We start from the raw sequence: 21,646 nt of genomic DNA, 5'->3' as shown, positions 1-21,646 counted from the left end.
TGACTACAATTCCTACAAGTGAGTACATTCTCTTCATGACCACAAATATAACCCTTAAAACTGGGAAGCTAATGCCAAGATGCAACTATCATATAAGCCACAGCCCTCAATTAGATTTCACCAATTGCGCCAAGAAAAGACATCTTTTCTAGCAAAATAATCCAGTTTAAGATCATTGTATTTAGTTGTCGTATATCTTTAGTTTTTTTCAATCTGGGACAGTTTGTCAGTCTTTCCTTGACTTTCATGATCTCAACACTTTCAAAGATCCCAGGTGAATTATTTTGTAAAGTGTCCTTCAATTTGCATTTGTCTGACATTTCTTCATGATTAGATCCATATTATGCATCTTTGGCAAAATATCACAGAGGTGATATATCGTTCCTCTCTGCATCCTCTCAGAGAGCACATGTGTTGATTTGTCCCATTACAGCTAATGTTAACTCTAATTGCTTGATTAGGGTGATGGCTGCCAGGTTTCTCCACTGTAAAGAAAGCTACTCTTTTATCTTTTGTAATTTATACATTTTGTATAAATGTATTTTGTAGGGAGATACACTGATACTATGTAAATATCCTGTTCCTTGTTAAGTTTTAAGGCCTAGTTTAGCATCCGTTGAGGTTTCTTGAATGAATTAATCATTACTCTGATGGTTACCAAACAGTGAGTTTCTCATTCTGTTATTCTCTGAACACTTCTGCTGAGAAAAAAACAAACAAACAAACCACCTTTCTTATCCCCATGAAATTATTTATGTCTGTAGGTACTCATAAATTCCTATCTTAGTCTATTGGTTCTAATCTCTTACTATCATTATTTATTTTGGTATTCAAATTGTCTCAGGGTTGGTCAGTTAAGTGCCTCACCAGTATGTCCTTTCTCCTTTTGACATGTCCAATCATTCTCTGAGCACTTTCTTGCTTCCAAGATTCTCTAGGACCTTTACCCATAGCCCTAGAATCAGCCATTTCCCTAAGGAATTCTGGTTACTTTTAGTGGTGAATGGTATTTAGAAACCAAGGTCTGGGTATTATGTGTTCTCATTGCTATTAGGATGTCATTGTTCCCAAGTCCTCTCTGTTTGTTTGCTTGCTTGCTTGCTTGTTTATTTTTAACTCTACTATCTCTCTATCTCACTACTATCATAAGTTCATACTAAATCTAACCCAACACCTCAGGTTTCATTCCACTTTCTTCTCTTTTGTATTTATAACTCCCTTCTCCAACAATGAGAAAACTGGCTCCCTTTCAATCTGTTTACTTCTTGGAGCAATCCCTCTTTATATAGCCAGTCTCCAATTATCATGACTGCCTCATGTACAGATGCTCTTTCACCCTACTTGGGCTTTGGCTCTTACACTGACTAACACCTCTTCTATCTCCACTGGATGTGTGCTTTTCACCCTGCTCAGGCTTCAACATCCTGCTTTGGTGGCTGCTGCCATCACCCCTCAACACACAGTTTTCATCTTTCCTGGACCTGACATCCTACCCCATGGTTGCCTCTTTACCTATCTAGAGTTCTAAAACTCCATACTGTATTACACAGTTGACTTCTTCATCCCACTTGCCTCCCTACACCCGATGGTTCCTGCCATTACTGACCTCTTTCCTATGTATTGATACATTCTTCACCCTTTCCATGCTTCAACACAGTACATTGGGTTATCACCACCACTGCCCCCACATCCATGCATAGACTCTGGTATTCCATCCTATGTTGCAAGGATGTTATCCTCTTGTGAAACTTGTGACACTTCACACTGGGCTGCTTCACAATCCATACAGATTTACTATGCTTGGAACCACCTAATGACTTTTGGACTGGATTTTTCAGGAAAGGAAGCAAGGAAGAAAGGAAGCTAGAGTTATTTTCTATTCACAGCTAATAATGTTTTTCACTTACAGAATATAGGTTTTCTCTTTTTAAATGACTTTATTAAGAGCAATTTTAGGCTCACAGCAAAACTGAGTGGAAGGTACAAAAATTTCCACATATACTCTGCCCTCCATACCTACAACCTCCCCTAATATTAAAATCCTTTGGCATAATAATATATATGTTACAATCAATGAATCTACATTGACACATTACCATCCACAGTTCATAGTTTATGCTAGGGCTTTTTCTTTGGGCTTTGAAGCCCAATTGTTTGATGTTAAATTTGAAATCTTCGTAGTGGTGGAATCGAGGACAGTCCCTGAGTCCACCTTATTATCATTTTGGGGGGTGCTGGGCTTGAAGACTCCTGAAGTATCTTTTGAGGTGTCTAACGCCCCCTTTATAATGGTCAATAGAGAAAGAATTTCAACCGGGATTTTTTGAGGACATTGTCTAATTTCGTCCTCAACTTTATTCCAGATATCTATATTAACAGTTCCTTCCTTGGGGAACCAGGGGCAAAGTTTTTGAACAAAACGTAAAAATCGAGCAATTTGTTGAGAAGATACCTTTACCCCTTTTTTTGTAAGCACATTTCGTATCACATCTATAAAGAGTCTCCTTTCCTTAGACTATGGCCCATAACTTCTCAAAAACAGTTCTTTGTTTATCCACCAATTAACCCTACTTATCTTATGCAGGGGGGGTCCGCGGTACCCTACGGTGGAATCCTAACCGTCCCGACTAATGCAACAAACACGACATAGTTTAAAGAGATTACCTTCAGGTCCGCTGTTCCAGGTGCCACTCTTGTCGGAGGCATGCTCCGACAGGTCCAGGGGTCCCTGAAGGATGGACGGTGTTGGCGAGAGTGAGAGAGCCCCAAGATTCTTTCTGATCACCAGGCAGGCATCTCTGCTCTGACTGGGGCTCAACTTTATTTCATCATTAAGTGTTTGGGGGATGGCACAGAAGTGGCGTTTGCCTTAGACAATGGTTTCTGATAACTAACTTCTTTGATATGTAAGAATTTCCCGGAACATAGATATGTAGAAGACTCATGCATAACGTTTACAATAGTGATTGAGGTAGGGGATTTAGATGCCTATCGTATGGGGAAGGAAGGCATCTTTAGCATACCAGACAAGTTTTCAGCAGAAAAAGGGTGAAGTTACTTCTCTGTGGCCAGGGGTGAACAGCTTGTTTGTTTAAGGTGGAAGTATCAAGAAAAACAGGTCTTTCAGGGAATACCTCTGCTCTCATAATCACAAAAGAAGTTCCTCAATAGGTTCCTTCACAGGGAGCAATCGGCATATACAAGGCCAGAAAATGCTCTAAGCAGAAACAAATGGGTGGGGGTGGATATTTGCCCTTAACTCTAAATTAGGCTCTTAGTCTCAGGGCCAGACTCAATTGTCTTTGATATGCAAGGTCTCAATTGTCTTTGATATGCAAGGTCCATAGGAAGAGGCTTTTTACAATCATCCACAGAGCTTTCATCTAAAATCTCTTTTGTAAAGGCAGGAATATGCTTTTCCTTATGAGGTATCTGTGTGGGGAATATCGGTCTGATCTGGAATATTGTGAGGCCTGGTCAATACCAGCAGCCTCATTTCCAACATGAGCCAATAGTAGCAGAAGGAGATACCAGTTTTCGTTTCTCACAGCAGGAGCTGCAAACACTGTCATTTCCTTGCTGTGACTGCCATCGAGAGAGGCCGGTGCGGCTCCCAGAAGACATCTGATGTGGACATCTTTTCATATGCTTATCTGCATCTGTATATTTTCTTTGGTGAGGTATTTCTCTGGGCCTGCTTCCCATTATTTAATTGAATTGTTCCTTTTCTTATGATTGAGTTTTGAGGAATTCTTTATATTTTGATTAACAGGTCTTTATCTTCCTTTTGCAAATATTTTCTCCCAGTCTGTAGTTTATCTTCTCATTCTCCTTAACATTGTCTTTTGCAAAGCAGAGGTTTTTAATTATAATGAAATCCAGCTTATTATTTGTTTCTATTACAGAGTGTGCATTGGTGTTGTATTTAAAAAGTCATTGCCAAAGCCAAGGTCATCTAGATTAGGGGAAAACTATGTTATCCTCCGAAAGTTTTATAGTTTTGAACCTTGCATATAGGTCTATTATCCATTTTGAGTTAATTTTTGTGAAGGATGTAAGGTCTGTGTTTAAATTCACTTCTTTGTATGTGAAGGTCCAGTTTTTCCAGCACATTTGTTGAAAAGACCATTTTTTTTCTCTAATGCCCTTATACCGTTGTCAAATATTAGTTAACCATATTTATATTTGTCTGTTTCTGGACTCTCTATTCTGTTCCATTGATCTATTTATCTTTTTTTTTTCTTTTTACTAATACCACATGTCTTGATTATGTAGCTTTATAGTAAGTCTTGAAGTCAAGTAGTGTCAGTTTTCTGACTTTGTTCTCCTTCAATATTTGGGTTGGCTATTTTGCTCTGATTTTGTTTTTGTCTTTGGATATAGAAAGAATCGTTTTGTTGACATCCAAAAATTTGGTGGGGTGTTTAATGGGATTGTATTGACTCTATAGATCAAGTTGGGAAGAACTGACACCTTGACAGTATCTTTTTATCCATGAACATGGAATATCTCTCCATTTATTTAGTTATTTGATTTCCTCTATCTGTTATGCCCAGATCGCGAGCTCCCCAAAATCCCAAGACCACCAAGGAGTCGAGTCACGTATGCAAAGGCAAAGGGCTTTATTACGGGCTTAAGCTCGGGCTCCCAGACCTCACCAATGCAATGGATCCATGCAGAGGGCCCCGAACAAGGGCAGAGTAGGGTTTTTATGGGGTTTGTGACAGGGGAGTTACAGAAGTTGTGACATGGGAACAGTGATCCAATCATAATTATACAACATCATTGACAGCGGGTTTGACCATACACATTGTCTAGAGTATTCGTTACTTTTGGCGGGATCCAATTACAACGTTTAGAGTACCTTTAAATTCAACCAATCACAGAGCGAGCCTAGGGTCTTGTTCGGCGACTAACGGGTTAACTTTAACATTAGGTAACAGGGTCCTATCTATAGTTTCTATCTCCAGGCCTCTCCCTTAATTATGTGGACGGTGGTCGCTGGCCTTTCCTGATTGGGTGTTGCAAGCGTGGTTTCTCCTGCCTCGGGCAATGTGTAACTAACTACCTGATAGTTTTGGGGAAGCTGAAACTCAGGCCTTCTAGTTTAGAGGGGAAACTTAAAGCCTGTCATGGAGTCAGTTTGGTTTAGACGTTTAGACTTGTGGCCTTACATATCAGACTTTGTAGTTTCCTTGTACAGATCTTGTACATATTTTGTTAGATTTATCTTTAAATATGTCATTTAAAGGGGATGGGACAGAGGAAGGTGGCATGGGTGAGCCTCCACCTTTTGTGCTAGGGCCAGCGTCTCAGCCAGAAATTGAGACCTGGAGTTTGAGTAATTCGTTCAAGGTTACCAAGTTGATAGGATAAGAACAGAATCACCAGAACTGGGTGAAGATTTCTTTCAGTAGGAAAAATACCTTAACATGGGGAATCTGCTTAAAGTTTTGACATGCACAAACCTTGAGCAAGGGGCCAAATTTTTTCCAAATGATTTTGAAAATGCCTAGCCTATGGAGTCTGAGAAGGAAATTTATAATCAGGTTAATGTTGTATTAAAAGATGCAGAATGTATCTTGGAAGATTTTCAGTCATATAGAGGAGCTGGCCATTAAATACAAGAGGCAATCCAGCATCCAGCAGATAAGAAATTGCAAGAGAAGGCTTGGGGTGCAGTTGTTCCACTAGTAGGCAAATTAAAGAAATTTTATGAGTTTTCTCAGAAGTTATAAGCAGCACTAAGAGGTCTTCTGGGAGCCTTGACAAGTACCCCATACTGTCCCACACAGCATCTAGAACGACAGCAGGCTCTTGCCAAACAGTTTGAGAGATTTTCCACTTTGCACTCCAGTTCAACAAACTCAAGATGACAAATTCCACCATACAGAATGATTTCAGCTATTATAGAAGAACATTGAGTCTTATGAGGATTAATAGCCTTCCACCAGAAGGAGAAAATGAAGTAAATGATGAATTAGCAAATTGAATGTCTTTTTTTTTATGCTGAGGCAACCCCAATGCTGAAAACCTGATGTGACGCCACAACAAAATTTGCATCAGAGAATAAGAATTTACCAATAGAAAATACCACAAGTTGTCTAAGCACCATGGCAAGTGTGTGCAGTCTCATGCTCGAAACACCGGAATACAGAAGCAGATTTATAAATGAAGAGATGGTGTCATGCTGCTTGAGGATAATGGTGGGTGTCATAATACTCTGACCACGCACATCCAGTGGAAGCATTTGCCAAAACTTCTAAAATTGATATGAAAGGTGGTATCAAAGTTCTTAAGGACCAACTTTCCAATAGTTTAGAAAGTCTTCTAAATGTTCTGAGGTACACAACACAACATTTGAGTGATGAGACTATCCCCAAGCAAACCAATACATGCTGCAATTAGCAGCTCTGGGGCAGGTGCCTATTGTGGACAGAAGACAGTATTCTGCAGTTGCTGAGAATGAACAGTTTTTAGTGATTGCAATTGCTATCTCATGTACTCCTGCTTTTTAGTCATTTTCTCTGTTCCTCTTCCCTCTTTTAAAATCATGTTCTCATTCTCAAGACTTCTTTTCGGTGCCAAAATCAGTAACGTTGTACTCTGAAGGGACATTGTGCTTCAAATGGGCCATCTAAGGCAGCTAATTATGCATCACATTGGGGTCTCTACTGAGAAAAATACTGTGACTTGAACTAAATATTTTTAAATGTGGATTTTTTTTGAAAACTAACATTTAATATTGCTTCTCCTGCATGGCAAAACTGCCTATTTTGCTATTTAAAAACCTTCAATGACTTTATTTTATACAGCTGCTTTTTTCATGTACAGCCAAACTGAAAATGTTTAAATTGACTGTGATGTACAAATGGTACCCAACACAAATTTTTTTAAAAATTAGTAAGACTTTTAAGGTTGTAAGTTTGCATTTTTACTTTTTTGGTAAGGATATGTTGTGTGTTTAACCTTTATTAACTAAGGTTAAAAACTGTGATGTGTGCATAGAATATTACATATGCATGTTCATGTTTAAAGAATGGCTATTGATGATAAAATAAAAATCAGCTTTCTTTTTTCTAAAATAAATAAATAAACAAATAAGTTATTTGAGGGAGTGTTAATATAAATGGTAATGTGTAAATTTCTCTTGTTCATTAATAGTACATAGAAAAGTAATTGACTTTCAATATTTTTCAGTATTTGAATATTTTTTCAATATTAACTTTCTATTATGTAACCTTGCAATAATCACTTATTAGTTCTGGGAGAATTTCTTTTTTGTCAATTGGTTTGTGTTTTCTACGTAGATGATTATGTCTTCTGTGAAAGCATTTTATTTCTTTCTGCCTAATCAGCATACCTTTTATCTCTTTTTCTTGTCCTACTGCATTAGCTAGGGCTTGATGTTGGAAACAAGTGGTGAGATGGGACATCCTTGCCTCGTTCTTGATTTTAGTGGGCAAGTTTCTATTTCTCATCATTAAATATAATGTTAGCTGTAGGTTTTGTGGATGATCGTTATCAAGTTGAGGAAGTTTCTATTCCTAATTTACCAAGAGTTAGTTTTTAAATCATGAATAGGTACTGGCTTTTGTCACATGCTTTTCATGCATAATATAATGTCTAGCTCTTCTTTAGGCTGTTGATGTGATGGGTTACATTAATTGATTTCCAATGTTGAGCCAGCCTTGCATTCCCAAGATAAATTCCACTTGGTTGTAGTAAATAAATCTTTTTAACATTGTTGAATCCACTTGCTAATATTTTGTCTAGGATTCTTGCATCTATGTTCATGAGATACATTGGTCTCTAGGTTTCTTTTTTGTAATGCCTTTGTCTGGTTTTAGTATTACCAAATAAATTAAGAAACCTCTATTTCTTTTCTTTTCTTTTCTTTTCTTTTTATTTTATTTTTTTACAAATAGTTTATTGTCAAATTAGTTTCCACATAACACTCAGTGCTCATCCCCACAAGTGTCCTTCTCCATGCCCATCCCCCCTCCCCCCCACATCCATCAGTCCTCAGTTTTTGTCAGCATTCAAGAGTCTCTCATGGTTGGCCTCTCTCCCTTTCCCCCACCATTTCCCCCCTTCTTCTCCCCCTTGTTCCTCCGTCAAGTTCCTCCTAATCCTCCTATACGTGCAAACATATGATATTTGTCCTTCTCTGCCTGACTTATTTCGCTCAGCATAACACCCTCAAGGTCCATCCATGTTGCTACACATGGCCAGATTTCATGGTTTCTCATTGCCATGTAGTATTCCATGGTATAGATAAACCACATCTTCTTGATCCATTCATCTGTTGATGGACACTTAGGCTCTTTCCATGTTTTAGCTATTGTGGAGAGTGCTGCTATGAACATTGGGGTACATGTGCTCCTATGCATCAGCATTTCTGTATCCCTTGGGTAAATTCCTAGCAGTGCTATTGCTGGGTCATAGGGGAGTTCTATTGTTAGTTTCCTGAGGAACCTCCACACTGTTTTCCAGAGGGGCTGTACCAGTTTACATTCCCACCAACAGTGTAGGAGGGTGCCCGTTTCTCCACATCCTCGCCAGCATCTAGAGTTCTCTGATTTGCTCATTTTAGCCACTCTGACTGGCGTGAGGTGGTATCTCAGTGTGGTTTTGATTTGTATTTCCCTGATGAGGAGGGATGCTGAGCATCGTTTCATGTGTCTGTTGGCCATCTGGATGTCCTCTTTGGAGAAGTGTCTGTTCATGTCTTCTGCCCATTTCTTCACTGGGTTGTTTGTTTTTCGGGTGTGGAGTTTGGTGAGTTCCTTATAGATTCTGGATATTAACCCTTTATCTGATATGTCATTTGCAACTATCTTTTCCCATTCTGTTGGTTGCCTATTAGTTTTCTGGGTTGAAGAAACCTCTGTTTCTATCCTCTGGAAGAGATTGTAGAGAATTGGTATAATTTCTTCCTTAAACGTTTGGTAGAATTCACCGAATGAACTCTTCTGGGCCTGATATATTCTGTGTTGGAATTTTAATAATTATTGTTTTAACTTCTTTAATAGATATGCACCTATTTGTATTGTCTATTTATTCTCATATGAGTTTTGGAAGATTGTGTCTTTCAAGGAAGACTTCATCTAGGGTATCAAATGTGTGGGATTAGAATTGTTCATAATATTCCTTTATGTCCATGGAATCTGTAGTGATATATCCTCTTTCATTTTTGATATACATAATTTGTATCTTCTCTTTCTTATTTTTAGTTAGCCTACAGAAAATCTTATTGATTTTATTAATATTTCCAAAATATCAACTTTAGTTTTGCTGATTTTTTCTATTGACTGCTTGTTTCTAATTTCATTGCTTTCTGTTCTAATTTTTATTATTTCTTCTATTCTTCTTAATGAAGAGCACTGAATTTTCTCTCCTTTTTTAAATTTCCTAAGGAGGAAACTTAGATTATTGATTTTTTTTTAATCTTTCTTCTTTTCTTTTTATACATTCAATGCTATAATTTCCCTCCAGGTGCTGCTTTTGTTACATCCCACAAATTTTGTTAAGTTGTATTTTCATTTTCATCTAGTTCAAAATATATTCAATTTTTTAATATCTTCTTGACATGTGTTCTTTAGAAGTGTATTGCTTAACCTTCAAGTACTTTTTGTTTTTCCATATATCTCTTTGTTTTTAGTTTCTAGTTTAATTCTGTTGAGGTCTGAGAGCAGACATGGTATGATTTATATTCTTTTAAATTTGTTAAGCTGATCTTGATGCCCAGAATGTGGTGTAGTTTGGTAAATGTTCCACTTGAACTGAAGAAGAATATGCATTCTGCTCTTGTTAAATGAAGTTGTTTATAGATGTCAATTATATCTGGTTAATTCATGGTGTTGTTGAGTCCTACGATGCCTTTACTGATTTTTTCCTTGCTGGATATGTCCCATTTCTGATAGAGGGATATTAAAGTCACCTCTAATAATGGATTCATCTTATTTTTTAAGTCCTATCAGTTTTTGCCCCATACATTTTGATGCTCTGTTGTTAGATGCATACACATTAAAAATTGTTATGTCATCTTGGAGAATTAACTCGTTTATTATTGTGCCATGCCCTTCTTTATGCCTGACAACTTTCTTCATTGTGAGGTCCACTGTATCTGAAATTAATATTGATATTCAACCTTCTTTTTATTAGTGTTGACATGGTATATCTTTCCCCATTTACTTTTCATTTTATGTATCTTTATATTTGAAGTGGGTTTCTTATAGACAATATATAATTGGGTATTGTTTTTTGGTTCACTCTGATAATCTCTGTCCATTGTAAAGGAGCAGCTGTAATTAGGTCTTTAATATTGTGGGGGGAGAGAAAGTAAGTGTTTTGTACTTTTCTGATTTGGTTTCATTCTTTTGATGAGCTTGTGCCTTTGAACTTGAAACCTTACAAATGCTTCTCAGTCCCATTCTTCCCCCTTAGGTGGTACAAGAGGGCTAGAGCGGCTGGAGTTGAGTATTTTCCTTTCCCCCCGGTTGACTGGGCTCTGATAAAACCCCAATAGTTTAGGCTTTGTTAAAATGGTTTTTTGTTTGTTTGTTTCTGCTTTTATTTTTGTTTTTAGTGTAGACTTTGTTTAAAAAGAACAGAGTACTCTGGCATATTTCAAAATGGTTCTTTTTCTCCTCCCTCTGCTGAAAGCATGAGGATATTTTTCTCCAATATTTACTGTGAGAACTTGGTTGAGCTCTTAGAGGTAAACTCACAAAAGTATGGAGGCCCCCATAACTGGGTCTTCCTGGAGTCTTTAAGAACTTTACACACTGAGCCCCCAGAAATATGTCAGTTATAGTTCAGGTTTTCCTAATTGGGTACTGGTTCCCAAAGAAGTTTCTGCTCTAGTAAGCTATGATTCTCTGTATTCGCTTCTGTCTCTCTGACTTTAGGGACTTCAGTTTGCCATGTGGCCTCATTTTTCTGACAGATCTAAGAAGTTATTGCTTTTTCAATCTGTTTAGCTTTTTACTTGTTATTGGAGCATAGTAACAGCTTTCAATCTCTCTACATGCTAGACCAGAAACAGAAAGTCTAAAAGTTCTTTTAAAAATATATTTATTTGGATTAAAAAAAAAATGAGTCTAAGTAAAATGACAACATTATTAAACAATAATACAATTTATATTCTAATAGCTTTAGTTTGGGAAACACTTCTGTGGTCCATGGTGGGTGGAGGCAGAAACAATCTCCTTGTTTATTTTAGCTCTCTAGACTAATAACCACTCCAGGACACACATGCAGTTCCCTAACTACAAAAAATCCACACGCATGCTCCAGTGACCATCTGTCCCTGAAAAAAAAGGTGTGCACAGCAGAGAGCCCCCACCTTGTCAGCTGTGATTTATGAGCTCCTGTGTTTGGAGGAGCTGCTCAGCCAGGCTGTGCTGACTCAGCACCCCAAGGGCAGCCTGTCCTGGCATTCTAACCTCTCCTGTGGAGCATGTGATGGCGTATTACTGTCCAGACCTGGAACCCTAAAAGTGCTCTGCTTCTCATTCCTTGCCTACTTCACACCCAGCATTTCCTCCTTTTTCCTCCTCTCTCTGGAGGAGACACCATCCCCTCCAAGCCCATTTCACACAGCTTCCTTACCTCCAGCTAGTCCAGTATGACCAACCTTGGTTCTCCTTCTACAATCATGAGGATTATCTAAGTACCATAGTCAATATCCACTTCCCTTTTGAGGCCTCTGCCCACCATATCTCCCCTCACACTTGAGGGACTCTGTTCTAGAAGAGTAGAAAGAGAGGACCGTGAGTCAAAAGACACGGGTGCAATCCTCATTCTCTACTAAAAATGTGTGTGTGTGTGTGTTTGTGTGTGTGTGTGTGTAATGGGGAGGGGAGAAAGAGGGAGGGAGAAACAGAGAAAGTGAGAGTACTTGGCCAAAACTAATAGTCCCAAAACATCTTCTCCAGTGATCCCCTAGAATTGTAGGCTGTCCTGAATCAAACACTATTTAACCTGTTTACAGCCCTATTTGGCAAATATCCCACTGTGTACTTTTGATGAAGGGTAGTTCCTCTGCCCACCTCCTGCCATGGAAACAAAGATGCCCAGTCCTTTCTCTGTCTTCCCTCTACCTCCCATCCTAGCCAGGGGATAGGCAGCTGATGTAAGCTCAGTCAGTCAGTCAGCTGCCCTTTTCTATGACCTTGACGATTGGTAAAAACTGGAAGTACCATCTGGAGGTGTTATCCTTGCCCATGCAGTTAGGAGTGTGGGCCAGACAGGTCCTACTGCATGACCTTGGTTCCCAGTCACCCCCAAGCCTGGTCCTGTGACTTCCATGATTCTTTGAATCCCCAATATCTTTTCACTAAATTCCCTTTTTGTCTAAAAAAGCCAATCTGTTTCTGTTTTGTTTTGTTTGTTTGTTTGTTTGCAGCTAACCATCCGACTGGTACAGCCTCTGCCTGAAAAACAAGAAAAATAATATCTACCTAAAAGGGATTTTGTGATGATTAAATGAGGAAGTATGTTGTATTCCTATCTTAGTGCCTGGAATATAAGAGCTAAGTTTACGAAAAGCTTAGTATTATTAAGCCCTGAAAGAAGCAGTAAACAATCTTAGCTCATAGCATCCTCACAACAATCCCATGAAGGCATTACCATTTTGCCAAGGTGGAAACTGAGGCATGAGGAATTTAGGTAAGTTTTTAAGGCCATTCTGTTATAAGATGCAGAACTGGGTTTTGTTTCCAGGTCTTCCTAGTATTAGAAATGTTTATGAACTCTCCTCCTTCCTCGTTTCTATGTCCTCCTGTCCAACTCAGCTTTAAGGACAATCAATGTGTGGTTGGAAGTAAAATTAAAAGTAATTGTAAGGACTATGAATCCAGGACACAGCCCTCAGAGTAAGGTACCACAGGCATTCCTACTAACTTGGAGAGTAACACCTCTGATAGGATGAATAGTGCTTTCCTCATTCTCCTACCTTAAAATATCTCCTGGGGCAAAACTCAGCCCAGGAACGCAGCCAGTTTTGTGTTGGGTTCATAGGTTATGAACTTCTTGAAAATGTAACTCAGGTGAGAGCGCACAGGTCACAATAATTCACAAAGTGTAGATCACCAGGAGTTCCCTGCAACAGTTTTGAAGGTTGATGGGACATTTCCATGGGAGAGAGCTGGGGAATAGGAAGAAGTGGGGAAGGGAGGGAATAAAGAGGGTGGGCAGAGGCTGCAGACCCCACTAACCACAGAAGGCAGCTGGCCTCTGAGATATCCCAGCTCAGTTCTGCAACATCCCTAGGGTCTGTAGAAGCCCCTCCAATAGCCCCTCCAGGTCCTGGAAATTCTAGTACTTTTGTCGTATCTGCCTTTGTATTGGCTAGAACTCCTTCAGCTGCAACAGACAACTTAAAACTACCTTTTGAGGGGTACCTGAGTGGCTCAGTCAGTTAAGTATCTGACTTTTGATTTTAGCTCAGGTCATGTTCTCATGGTTCATGAGTTTGAGCCCCACATCAGGCTCTGGGCTGACAGTGTGGAGCCTGCTTGGGATTCTCTGTCTCCCGCCCTCCTGGCTCCTTCCTGACTTGCTCTCTCTCAAAAGTAATAAACATTTTAAAAATCTTTAAAAAAATTACCTTTTAAAAGATGAATCCACATGCCTGACAACTAGGCAGGACAGGAGATCAGCTGCCATTAGTCACAACTGGAGGTAGTTGCTCATCGAGGTTGTGTCATCAAGACTGCCTTTCCCCATTGCTTGATTTTGCCTTCCTATTTTGGCTTCTTGCCCTTAACTCCCCTTGATGGCAAACATAGCCCCCATCAGCTCCTGGCCCACTTTCTCCAGCTTAGCAGTCATAGTGAAGGAGAGCACTTCTATAATCCCCAAAGAAAGTCCTAGGCCTGATTCTTACAAGTCTGATTGGATCAAGTGCAGACTGCTGAGCCAATCACTGTGGTAAGAGGCATGAACTGCACTGATTGGCCATTCCTGGGAAAGATTCCAGGAGCAGGGTGGGGTCAGTCCTGCCCAGACTGTGGGAACTCCACCTGGGGTAGATGTCCATTACTATTTCTAGCAGGGCCTTTCTGCTACTGAAGAAAAAATAGGACTGGCGTTCTCTCCACTTACTCTATCTGAAATCTGCTGGAATTTGGAGGAAGGGAGGTGAGCATAGGACCTATATAAGAATTTTCACAGTGGTCCATTTTTCCCTGTGTTTTATTTTTTTTTAATTAAAAAAATTTTTTAATGTTTTGTTTATTTCTGAGAGAGAGAGGGAGAGAAAGAGAGAGAGAGAGAGAGAGACAGCGTGAGTGAGCAGGGGAGGGTCAGAGAGAGAGGGAGACACAGAATCTGAAACAGGCTCCAGGCTCTGAGCTGTCAGCACAGAGCCCCATGTGGGGCTCGAACCCACGAACCACGAGATCATGACCTGAGCTGAAGTCGGACGCTTAACTGACTGAGCCACCCAGGTGCCCCTCCTGTGTTTTAAACTGAGGTATAATTGACATAAAACATTATATTGGTTTCAGAGATACAACATAATGATTCAATATTGTATACATTGCAAAATGATCACAATAAGTCTAGTTAATATCCATCACTATACATAGTTATGGAATTTGTGTGTGTTGAGAACTTTTAAGATTTATTCTCTTGGCAACTTTCAAATATGTAATAAACTATTAACTATGTCACCATGCCGTATATTACATCTTTATGACTTATTTATTTTATAAATGTAAGTTTGCACCTTTTGATCCCTCCCCCTCAAGTAGTTTCCCCCCTCTGAATACTCCTTTTATTAATTTATTTATTAATGACATACTTTTCCTGTTTTATAGATGTGCTATTCTCTCTCAGGAATTTTCTTCTCCATGCAGAGGCTTTATTTCCTCAAAAATTTCTTTTTAAATTTTAATTTTAGTTAGCAGATAGTGTAATATTATTTTCAGGTGTACAATATAGTGATTCAACCCTTCCATACAACATCCAGTGCTCATCACAAGAAGTGCCCTCTTTAATCCCCATCACCTATTTAAAGCAGCCTCACCTCCCTTCTGGTAACCGTCAGTTTGTTCTCCATATTGAAGAGTCTGTTTTTTTCTTTGTCTCTTTTTGTTCGTTTGGTTGGTTGGTTTCTTAAATTCCACATATGGGTGAAGTCATGTGGTATTTGTATTGCTTTAACTGACTTATTTCACTTAGCATTACACTCTAACTCCATGCATGCCATTGCACCTAGTGGCCCATTTTTTGCTTCAGAAGTCTCTCCATATGGTCTGAGGATCAACGCTGCCCTTTTCTTTGTGTCTCTTCTTTTTGCCCCCTGTGACGTACACATAGTAGATGCTCAGAAAAACTTGTTGAATTTGATGGTAGAATATTGAGAGAAGAAAGCAAAGGGAGCAGTCCCTACTAAGCCACTTCCAGCTCCTTGTAGTCAGAACAGAGTAGTCACTTCTCTCTTAGTCCCAGGACAAGTCTGTTGTCATGGCCACTTTTCCTATCCAATCCATGTTGTCAGATACTATGGAAGGGAGAGTAGCAGGAGACAGAGAAGAGCAGGTGCTGCTCTGTCCAGAGGAACTGAGAGCAGACATGGTGTACCATTCAGAGAAGTGATCAAGTCTAAGGCACTGCCACTCCCCCTCCCCCCAACCCCCTGCAAGGCCCTGGGCTATAGAGCTGGCTGCAAATGTTAATTGGGCACAACTTAACTTTATATGACTGCAATAGTGCTGCTGTAATAATCCATAAAGTGCAGAATGTGCATCAGATGCAACTTTACTGTGTAAAAGCTGTATCTTAATCATATTAATTGAAGTTTCAGAGCAGATGGGTTTCCTTTTCAAGCCACATTTTATTACATTTCATTAGCATCATGTTAACGGCAGCACAATAGCAGAAACTCCAGACATTAAAACAATTTTCTGATGGCTCAACTACATTTTCTGTGCCGTTAACTCAAATGTCCTGGTTAGTCAGGACTTCTCTGCTGGTTGAAATGTGCCCTCTTTTTGTATGTCTACAGAAATTCCTGAAGCATAGGAAAAATCCAAGTTACAATATTTGGAATGATTTTTACCAAGTTCATAGTTTTTTTGGCCTCCAAAGGATCTTGCTGTAGAAACATGGCTGCTCCTAGACCTCAAATTGTTCCTTCCTTCCTTCCTTCCTTCCTTCCTTCCTTCCTTCCTTCCTTCTTTCCTTCCTGCTTTCCTTCCCTGCTCATTCCAAAATGGATTTGAAGTGATTTACGAAACATATACAATAGAATAAAAATAAGTAAGATCAGCATAAAGGGATATTTGAATTTAAATTCTGACTCCACCATTTCTTCATTGTGTGGCCTTAGACAAGTGACTTTTTTTTGAGAGAGAGAAAGAGAAAGAGAGAGAGAGAGAGAGAGCACATAGATGGGGAGGGGCAGAGAGAAGGAGGGACAGAATCTTAAGCAGGCTCCATAGAGCCTGATAAAGGGCTCTATCTCAAGACTGTGGGATCATGACCAGAGCTGAAATCAAGAGTCTGATACTCAACTGATTGAGCCACCCAGGTGCCCCATGACTTTGCTTTACTGAGCCAGTTTCCTCTTCTGTAAAATGATGTCAGAGTCCGCTCCTCATGCAGTTGGTGTGAAGGTCACATGTAAGATGCTGGGTGGTCTATGCAGCTGGTGTCAGAGAAGTAGAGAGGGAGGCAGCGGTCAGCTCAGGCAAACATGTAAGGTCCAAGTAAGACCTGCTTTGTCCTCAGGGAGGAAAGGGACCACTGAAAGATTGCCAGTAGAACACAGAGGGGACCCTGGTCTGGCTTACATTGTAAAAGATATGTCGGGGGTGCCTGGGTGGCTCAGTTGGTTGAGCATCTGACTCTTGGTTTCAGCTCAGGTCATGATCACATGGTTTCGTGGGTTCAAGCCTCTGTCAGCACACACCCTGCTTGAGATTCTCTCCTTCTTTATCTGCCCCTCCCCTACTCATGCTGTCTCTGCCTCTTCCTAAATTAACTTTAAAAATAAATAAATAAAAAATAAAATAGTTGCTTTATGCCACTAAATTTTTAAAGATGTGTCTTATTGTTTTGTGGGGAGCAGACCATAGGGGCAAAGGTAGAAGGGACCAGTGAGGAGGCTGTTGTGAAAGATGCACTCAAACTAGTGAGAAGGCCATGGTGCGACCCATTTGGAAGGGGAAGCTGAGGGGGTTTACTGAGTGACTGGATGGGGATGTGACAGACAGATGAGCCTAGAGGGATTAGGGGATGAAAGCGCACCTGAATGCTCCTCGCCAGGCCCATCATAGCCCTGAGGTGCAGGGCTCACACCCTCTGCCCCACCATCTGCTTTGTTAGCAGGAAGGATTCAACCTTAGCTTATGAGGAGCAGAGCTGGAATCACACCAGCGGTGTCAGAGGACAAGGTACTGGGGGGCTCTCATGGACTGAGGGGATCACACTCTGGTACCTTGACTGTATATATTGCTTTTCATATTCTGTAAAGTGCTTTCACATAGTTTACCACAGCTTTCTTTCCAGGCCAATCTGGCTCATTGGAGCATTAAGTTATCCCGTTTCACAGATAAGCAAACTGAAACTTGGAGAAGGTGAGTGACACACCTAAGGGTGTATGCTTAGCTGTTGACTATGTGAGAACAACTGAAATAACATCATGATAACTTCCTAATGAATAAGGGTATCAAGATATTCTGATTTTATGAAAAGATACTTATGTAAAATCTAATAATAAAGCTTGAAGTGTTTAAATTTAAATGTTTAAAATATTTAAAATATAATCAATAAATTCTTCCCTCTCCATTTGTCTAATGATTTGGGGATATAATTTCCTAAATAAGAAACTAAATGGAGCTGATGTTTGATCTACTTTTGTAAAACCATACATATTATATAGATTTTTCTCAGTTAACAGTCGTAAGGACCCCAAGAATAAGCATTCTTACCCTCCTTTACTGTTACAGTTTTGGAGGCACCTGGGGCTGTCAAATAGCTTGTATTCTGTATGATGCCTGGGTCTCTCACTCAGTGGAATAGTCTTTATCAAAAGCTGAGCTGGGAAGCAGTTTGCACACCATGTACCTTCCATTCAGAAGGGATATCACATCAGGGCTATTCCTCCAGGAGCCTTTTAATGTCAACCCCAAATATGGATGTCAAAACATACTACCCTCTGGGGAGGCTGCAGCCACCTCAAGACTGCATGTTTAAATGACTAAAACAGAAAAATACAGCTCTTGTATTTATGACAAAAAGCCAAGAGGTTTCATCTTGGCAGAGCCGTGTATCAGGCAACCTGGGAGGGGTGGGAGGGGTAGCCAGCATCCTCTAGGGTCCCCAGAGGCTGTGCAGGTGGCAATAGGCCTGGCCTGTGGCTGGGAATCCATCCCAAGAGTCAAGCCCTTGTCTTGTCGTTTGTCAAGCAAGCAGGTGATGTCACAGCGGATTATGCTGATGTCAAAGAGAACATCCTGGCTGAAAACACTTCTGAGTTTGAAAAATACTCCTCCTCAAAAAATGGAGTAGTTTGAAGAACAAATGTTGTGAAGAAGATTGGTAGGTGGGTGTGGATGTAAAATTTCCTCTGTTAATGACATGGGGCAGGCATGTTCAAAGCTGTGCATGTTGATCACAAGACAAAGCTTCTCAAAAGACACCCCATGACTCTTCACTAGCAAAACAGTCTTTGTGATTGAGAGCGTAAGACAAGGAAAAATATTTAAATCAGAGGTAATAACCCATTTCCCCCTAGATCAAATGTGGCCCATAAGTGTGTGGGGTGTGGGCTTTTTCTTTTCTTTTTTTTTTNTTAGTATTTTAAAGCAAAATACTTAAATTGTGAACTTAAAAGAAACTGAAAATAAAAATCCAGGTTGTTGGCTTTTCTGGAAATATTGGAAGATCTGGCAATTCTGGGCCCATTTTCTAGCATAAGGAGTTGGCTGAGTTGAGCAACAGCTGTCCCCTTTTAGAGGGAGAGCACACTCTCCAGTTAGTTATGTTCTTCACTCATTTATCTAAATTACCTGTCTAGCCCTGCTGGCATTCATGTTTGCAGTTCTGATTTAAATGTGAGGTCCCAGTCCCAAATCCTTTAAAGCCCCCCCAACTGTGGCCCCTTCCTGTTGCATTTTATACTCCCACTGCCACCCCCACCCAGGCAAACACTTGAGGGTCAGTTTTTCATCTTAATAGAAAAAGAATCCCACCTGCCCTGTGGCTTTACAAAGAATAACATTTTTAGAAGGGTCCCCATGAATACATAAGCTTCCCATTCCTTTCCCTTCCTATGGTCCCAAATGAGAAGGGACATCATTTCAAAATGGAAAGAGAAGCCATTTTATATTTATTTTGAAGTTGGAGATGTGGGAGAAGAATCCTCCCCCCCACCTTTCCCCTAGTTCTTTCTGCCTATTTTGTTCTTCTAATAGCAAGAAAGAGTAGAATTTTAATAATATCTCCCTGGAATGACTTTCTTCATGCATGAATTATTTCTCATTTACAAAGGTTTGGGAGATGGTTTTTTTCTCTCTCTTTTCGCTGTGGAAAATGATGACTGTTTTCATTGCTAGACACATTACTGTCAGAACTCATGAAGCTGATGGTCAGGCCTGTTTTCCCACGGAGTCCCTCTCCAGCAGACAGCTCAGTTTGTCACATCCCTGAAATAGCAGCTCTTGTCAAGGCATGTATAGGAATGTCACAGTCACAGTGGCTAATGGCAGGTGACTGCTGTGGTTACACAGAATGAAGGGAGATGAAAGCCTGCTCTCTTTCCTTTGATCCTAACAAAAACCTTTTTGGAGTGGGTATTATTATCATCACCATTTTTATAGGCAAAGAAACAGGAGCTCAGAGAAGTTAAGCCACTTTTCCAAGGTCACCCAGCTAATACATGGCAGAACTGGTATTGAAATCTGGCTCTGCAGACTTCCAGCACTTTAACCACTATACTGGGCTACCATTTCTGTGTTCTCTTGGGGGGATTTCATCCAGGATCATGGTTTACCTTGAGGGATGAGAGGCAATTTCTGAGGTGTGTGGGTACAAGATGGTGACAAGAAGAACTGGCCATGGTGGTCTTTCAGAGACATGCCTACTCCTGAAAGCATCAATGGGTTTGAGCTCCTGCAGCATGCACAGAGTGCCAGAGCACTTCCTAAACTTATCCACCCCCCCCCGCCCCCCATTAAGCTTTCTAGCACCTGGTTGAGGTGGGTATTGTTTATCCCCGCTTTACAAATAAAAAAATCTATACTCACTATGTTGAGTATCTCTAGCGTAGAGATTCTAGAACATGCATTAGATCTTCAGAACTTGTTCATCTTCTATTTGCAAGTTTGTACCCTCAAATATTACCCCCTCTCCAATCCCCAATCCCAGCCCCTGGTAACCACCATTCTTCTCTCTGATTCTATGAGTTTAGCTCTTTTAAGTTCCACATATAAGTGAAAGTATTTGTCTATCTCTATCTGACTTATCTCACTTAGAATAAGGCCCTCAAGGTCCATTCATGTTGTCACAAATGGCAGGATTATCCATGGCTGAATAATATTCCATTGTATATATACATCACGTCTTTTAAAAATATTTATTTATTTTTGAGAGAGAGAACACATGTGAAAGAGGGGCAGAGAGAGAGGGGGGAGAGAGAGAATCCCAAGCAGGCTCCACACTGTCAGCACAGAGCCCAACTCAGGGGTTCAATGTTGACCTGAGCTAAAACCAAGAGTCAGGTACCCAACCGACTGAACAACCCAGGTGTCCCCTAGAACATCTTATTTATCTATCCATCTGTTATGCTTCAAAGTTGCTAAGAGCCTAGAATGTAAATTTTTTCATCACATATAAGATAACCATGTGATATGATAGAAGTGGTAGCTAACAAATCAACATGTTGTACACCTTAAACCTATACAGTATCATATGTCAATTATAAATCAGTTGAAAAAATTAAAATGTAAAAGCTGAGTCTTACAGAGTTTTCGTGACTTGCCAAAGATTGAATAACCTAGAAAGGGAATTGAACTCAGGCCTGTCTGGCTCCAAGAACCACCGTCCTTTGCTATTCTCTTTTCTAGCACCTTCTGGGTAAATAGTCCCAAAGTGCAGTTCTCTTATCACCAGGGGTATGCAAAATCATTTCAAGAATTTTATGGACAGGGGTGCCTGGGTGGCTCAGTCAGTTAAGCATCTGACTTCGACTCAGGTCATGATCTCACAATCCGTGTGTTCAAGCCCTGTGTCGGTCTCTGTGCTGACAACTAGCTCAGAACCTGGAGCCTGTCTTCAGATTCTGTGTCTCCCTCTCTCTCTGACCCTCTCCTGTTCATGCTCTCTCTCTCTCTCTCTCTCTCAGAAATAAATAAAAAATAAAAAAAAGAATTTTATGGACAAACCTTTTTTATTTTAATGGTATGTATTTATTATAATATGGGTGAGAAAAAATATTTTTAAAACACACCAAATTCAGTTTTATGATTATTATTGCTTAGGCCAAGGCCAAAATTTACTTGAGTAAATAAAACAAGGAAGTTGATTTTAAAAACTCCAACTTCAGCCCTGGTCATTATCTCATGGTGTGAGTTTGAGCCCTGCATCCGGCTCTGTGTTGATAGTGTGGAACCTGCTTGGAATTCTCTCTCTC

General features: G+C 40.0%; 1 pseudogene; it reads left to right on the top strand.

Moving 5' to 3' along the window:
• The first annotated feature begins 5,432 nt into the window (after positions 1 to 5,432).
• Positions 5,433 to 6,408, top strand: LOC144220941 (CYFIP-related Rac1 interactor B pseudogene; annotated as a pseudogene).
• Positions 6,409 to 21,646: the final 15,238 nt, after the last annotated feature.

This window comes from Crocuta crocuta, unplaced genomic scaffold (assembly GCF_008692635.1).
Source record: "Crocuta crocuta isolate KB4526 unplaced genomic scaffold, BGI_CrCroc_1.0 scaffold124, whole genome shotgun sequence".
Taxonomy (NCBI): domain Eukaryota; kingdom Metazoa; phylum Chordata; class Mammalia; order Carnivora; family Hyaenidae; genus Crocuta; species Crocuta crocuta.
Note: the sequence above shows the minus strand (reverse complement) of the source record. Positions and strands in the feature narration are given on the sequence as shown.